This window comes from Octopus sinensis, linkage group LG9, assembly GCF_006345805.1.
Source record: "Octopus sinensis linkage group LG9, ASM634580v1, whole genome shotgun sequence".
In the NCBI taxonomy this organism is placed as follows: domain Eukaryota; kingdom Metazoa; phylum Mollusca; class Cephalopoda; order Octopoda; family Octopodidae; genus Octopus; species Octopus sinensis.
The window spans coordinates 40,212,117-40,218,116 of NC_043005.1; the positions used below are offsets into that span (position 1 = coordinate 40,212,117).

Consider the following 6,000-nt stretch of genomic DNA (forward strand, 5'->3'; position numbering starts at 1 on the left):
ACAATTAATTCATTTGAAGAAATTCCATTTCTCCCGAGCATAAAATTCATTTGAATTATTTACTCTAAACATAGTTACGTTAGAAATGTGGTCGATTAGTAAATATGTTCGAATGCATAGCAACTATATCAATTCCATACTGTAAAATATTTATTTATTATCAATATCTAGTGCACGTGGCAATCTTTCTTTGCAGTCTACCGAGAATTGTATTAACCATGTTAATTTACATACGCGCACGCTATAAAAATAAATGGATATGTGTGGGTATGAACGATAGAGATCAAAAAGGATATTCAATGTTATAAAAAGATTTAGAATTCATTGGAAGCTGTATCATCCCAAGTTGTTACTGCACGTTTTCCGTCGTCGATATTCAGCAGAATATTATTGATACATTTCTGTTTACAAACGTGATAAAATAATTTTTTTATTTTATGTACTCAATAAATATATATTAGAGTTTGAATTTTTCCTAAATATTTAAAGTTATTATACTGATACTGTTCAGATTTTCGCGTCACGATAAGTTACAAGTAATTAGCTATGACGCTAAACTGCGAGTAGCAAGTTGTGATATGTCAGATTTAAATAGATAAGCATTATTGACATGTGTTTATTTGTGTAACTATTTCTATATTTTCGCAGTATGCTTACAAATACGGTGCGATTCGCATACGAGCATGTATGCACATAATAACACGCACTAACATACGCGTACGTACATGCGTTATTAAAGTACACATACACGAAGGCCGACTAACGTGTGTTTACTTTTTAATTTTGTGATAATTGTAAATTGTGTGTATAGGTACACCTCTTAAAATTGGCGAGAGATTTATCAACAATATTCATATGCAATTTTTTATGTTCCACATCAACAACTTTTATTGCCTCTTAATGCAAAATTTCCCTCCCCACTATACAAATAAATAAATAAATTTAAAAAGGAAAGCGAATGTGTAAGCAATAAAAAAAAAATCGTGTAACGTAAGTGTTGCGTCAGATTATCTTGCGTAGTAGACAAATTGAAGTAAATTAACACCAGTTCATTCTTTGTTGTTACTTATTTTCCCTGTTTTAATTTTCTGGCTTAATATAGCCGTAATCAGATTCAACGTTTTTTTAACATCATATGAACACATTGTTAAACTGATATAAGTCATATCGATACCTTTATCATTTATTTGTAAATCAATTTGGAGTTTTGTCTACACCGAAGTGATAACGCGAAAAAAAGATAAAGCAAAACAGGATCAAATATATTATAGATAAAATGTATGGACTCACCTGAAAGAAAAGAAATAACCGATGCTGAATGAGATAATTATGTAATAATAGAACAGTTTCTTCTATAAGCAGTAAAGAAAGAGAGAGAGAGAAAGAAGTCTGCTAATAATAATGGAACGGAGCGAACTTTCAGAGTTACCTGCTCCTGTATAATGAGTCTGTTAAGGGTGACACGCATTCTGTTGCAAGCATTCGTCGTTGCGTTTGAATTGGCGTGTTTGGGAAGCGAAGGTTAAATAAACTAATATGCATACATAAATACTTATGGGAGAAGTATTTGGTTTGCACGATTCTTTATGAGTTCGCGTGTTGAAGCATATTCTGTTGTGTCTGGGGAGAGTCATTTTCTTTTTGTGCCTTATAATGTAACACACTCAACGGTAAAATTTCCATTTAGTTCTTATTTTTATTTTCCTAAAATTTTCGTTGCGTCTTGCAGGAAATTTTACGGGTGAGTGTGTTACATTATAAGGCACAAAAAGAAAATTACTCTCCCCTCTCGTTATATGGAAATCGTTTTCATTATTTCCACTTGGGTGATGCAATAGTTGAGACATTAGCCATCACTCGCAAACAGATATTCCCGGTAAGATGTGCTCTATTTACTATTTGTTTTCATTCAATCAACACCAGAACATAACTAGTACTCATTTTCATTTGATTTGACAGGAGCAGACTGGAATAACGTGAAGTGAAATACCTTTCTTAGGGACACAACGTGCACACCGGAACAAGAATTGTACTCACGACCCTATGGTCATGAGTTGAACACCTTAACTATAGGACCAGGCGAACGATTTTAGAGCACATTTTAATACACCTTCACCTCGACTTACGACCATCCGTACTTACGATCACAAAAAAATAAATAAATACAAAAATAGATAAATAAATAGATCGATTTTCGGACGTCGGACAGCTGCACGTACGATAACTATGGCAGTATCTGGCAACGCAGGGCTCCCTCAGACCCAGACATTTACTGCCTGCCGCTGTCTCTTAGTCGCTTTCAAGCATCAGTTGCGTGAATGAAAATAGTATTGAAACATATAAATCCGACAGAGGACCAGATCGACTTACGACCTCTCAGTCGGAACGGAACTCGGTCATAAGTCGAGGAGAAGATGTAATTAGTTTCACAGTCTATGTTATTACGAGTTCAAAATCCACTTCGGTCAAGTTTAACTTTCATCACACTAACATTCAAGAAAGACGGTTCTGCGATTTCTTGCTGAATAACCTACTCAAATGATTTGTTTATTATAGTAATCAAATGCTTGTGCTGTACATCAGTTCACTCCCTCCATCAAATCAACGTTACCTGAGCAAGTGCACAGAATACCTGAAATTGAAGTGATCGCAGAGCAACGTGAGATGAGGTGTTTTGCACCAGAACACAACGCACCGCTCTGTTCGGGAACTGAAACTACGATCTCGCGATCGTGAACATCACAGTAATCGTGCCGATTTAAATAACTATACTGCTTTCTAAGTTTATGCCTGTATGCTAATCTAAGAATGACCGACACAATTTCAACAACGACACCATCTTTTCTGTTGCAACGGACTAATGTGTGTGTATGTGAGAGAGAGAGTGTGAGTGTGAACAAAAAAAAAAGACGGATGAACTTAGTGCAGGTTCAACGACTATCTAACAATAGAACGGGCTCTTAGAAATTCCCGGTTGGTGGAAGACAACTGGGAGTAAGGCACCCTTTAGCTTTTGTTTGAGCATGTCTCAACGAGAAGATCACTGATATAAAACCAGATATGCAGAGTATGGCATCGAACATTTTGACGATCATTAATTTGAGCTTGAGAACATGGTGCTCCTACATTCCTGAGTGTGCAACCTATATTAGCGTTAGATATTTTGTCTCGGCTTGTCTCTGGATATGTCGATGGGGTAGAGAGGGTCTATGGGGTATTGTACAAGCCTTATTGGGCCTAAAATTTTGCTGACGTTTTTGCATGGGCATTACTGCTTTAATTTTTTAAACTTAACACTGTGCCGATGAGAAGGTGGCGAAGCTTGCAGACCTGACGGGTTGGAAGCAGGACTTTGCCTTTCATCCTTTCGGGGTCGATAAATTAAGTACCAGTTACGCACTGGGGTCGATGTAATCGACTTAATACCTATGTCTGTCCTCGTTTGTCCCCTGTGTTTAGCCCCTTGTGGGTAATAAAGAAATAAGTCAGTAACTTACAAGTAGGCGGCCCATATTAGATATAAAGTCCTCTCCTGATAATCCAAGACAGTGGTGGCACTCGGTTGCTGCGTGGGTGACTGAGTAGCTCCTTTTGAGAAGGGCACTGTTCATCTGGAAACCGGAGAGGTTCTAGGAAAGGTGAACTAAAAATTGCCTGTCGTTTTCTATCTCGTCAATCGACCGCGACGGATGTCCACCTTGCGCTGGCAAAACAAAGAAACTATTTACAATATCTGGATGGAATATGAATATTTGATGTTGGAATGTGAGTACTCTGTTAAATAACAATAGTGAATATAGTCCTGAAAGACGTACTGCCCTTGTTGCCCGTCAATTGACTGTCTTTGTTGCCCGTGATATAACATATAGTAGGAATGGTGATGGCCAGCCTGAAGAGGTTGGGGGAGAAATCGAAAGAGAAATGTGGGGGGCCGGGTTGGTGTTGGTTTTGCAGCTCGATCTGAAATTATCAAGAAGTTGGAGTTTCCTATCCCTATAAATGACCGTTTAATGACTCTGAGAGATGGGTGATTTAATACTCTGATAAGTGCCTATGCTCCTACTTTGACCAGTCCTGATGAAGATTAAAAAGTGCTTTCTATGCCCATCTGTGTGCTATACTCAGGAAAATGCCTAAGTCAGAAAATGTTATTCCTTTGGGGGATTTCAGTGCGAGGGTTGGAAGGGATTCGCAAAGATGGAACTCTCTCGGGTATTTTGGTGCAGGGAAGATGAATAGCAATGGTATCACGCGCCTAGAGCTTTCCGATGAATATGATCTTTACATTGCAAGCACTCTATGCACAAAGGTGATAACAATATAAAAGCTGCTGAGGTCTTAGGTTTGGCACTATCTGCATTATGTTATTCGCAAGCGTGACATTTATGACATTATTAATGTGAAGTCCTTTCATGGATCGGAGTGTTGGGTAGACTACTGCCTGGTGCGAGTAAAATTCCATATGGTAATCAAAGTGAAGGAGAGAAGGCCAGATGGGATTTCTCGGTGCCTGAATGCCCGTAAGATATATGATCCTACCGTGAGGAAAGAGCTTCAGAATCACTTATCCAGCATCAAAGATATTACACCTTGGGAGGAATTTCAAGACCAGGTTTTTAAACGCGCTGCTGAAGCATTGAGATATGTTGCAGCCAGTCATAGGGACCTGTTTGATGAAAATGATGCTGAGGTTCAGAGACCTCTATCTGCGAAGTGCAATGTCTACAGTGTAGTACTGCACAGAGCGCTATCAGTTGCAAATCAGAATATAGCACTTACCCATTAGAAGAATGCAGAATCCCTACTGCAACGATTTTTCAGGAAGACGCAGAACACCTGATAGGAAGGTGTTGTTTGTGATATTCAAGCTGCTGCTGATGCAAATGATAGCAAGAAACTCTACCATCATATGAAGCACGCTTATGAGCCTAAGAGTTCTACATCGGTTCCTTTGCTTTCCAAGGAAGGCTATACCCTACTTACTAAATCACAGAAATCGCAGGTCACTGGATTTAACATTTTTCTAAAATTTTAAACTGCAAGTTGGTTGTAGATGATAAAACAATTGGCACTATTCAACAAAGACTTGTCATCAACTCTCTGGACTTTGCACCCTTAATAGACGAGGTAATAACAGCAACAAGTAAGCTGAATCTTGGTTAAGAACTGATAAAAACGGAATTTGCGCTGAGATTTTGCATTTTGGTAGTGGTCGTTTCACATTGAATCTTCACGAGCTTATTTGTGTAGTGTGGCGGGGTGGTGATGTTCTGGAAGGATTCAATTATCCTTCCTCTCTAGAAAGAAAGGGGAGTCAGAATAAAGTGCGGTAACCATAGAGGTATTGCTCTACCATCAGCTTCTGGCAAGGTTCTGGCAAGAATTCTTCTTATTAGCCTGAATAAATACATTGTAAATGATATCCTATCTGAATCTCTATGTGGCTTTCGTTCTAGTAGAACAATAGGCATGATTTCCACCGCAATACAGATGCAAGAGAAGTGCTATGAGTAGAATATGGATCTTGTCTAGGCTTCATTGATTTAACCAAAGCTTTCGGTGTTGTGAATAGGACTTCCCTTTGGAAAATACTCGACAAGCTTGATAATTGGGGTCACTTTGAATTGATGATTATATCATTTTATGATAAGATGGAGTCATGGCTCAATGCCCGTGGTGATTTGGTAGGACCCATTACTGTAGAGAATGGCGTCAAGCAGGGTGATAACCCTTGTCCCAACTTGCTTTTGCTGCGGATTGCTCTTTTAGATACACGTGAGGTAGCGATCTTCTGGTCGTCTCTTCAACTTGCGTCAATTTGTTGTCAATACGAAAGTTTTTCAATCTCTTATCCATGACCTCTAACATGTGGATCATATCGACCTGGTTGCTCATTAGGTAGAAGATATGCAAATTCTCATATATCATATTTCTGCATTTTACAAAGAACAGTACTGAAAGTGGTAGACAAGTTTGTCTGCCTGGGCAGTACACTAAGCC

General features: G+C 38.6%; 1 protein-coding gene across 1 annotated transcript in view; it reads right to left on the reverse strand.

Moving 5' to 3' along the window:
• The window catches only part of LOC115215632 (carbamoyl-phosphate synthase [ammonia], mitochondrial), an 83,958-nt gene extending 82,510 nt beyond the window's left edge, over positions 1–1,448 (reverse strand). Inside the window, exon 1 of the mRNA XM_029784883.2 lies at positions 1,291–1,448. The gene's annotated coding sequence lies outside the window, so the exon portion shown is untranslated. The remainder of the gene's footprint in view (positions 1–1,290) is intronic.
• Positions 1,449–6,000: the final 4,552 nt, after the last annotated feature.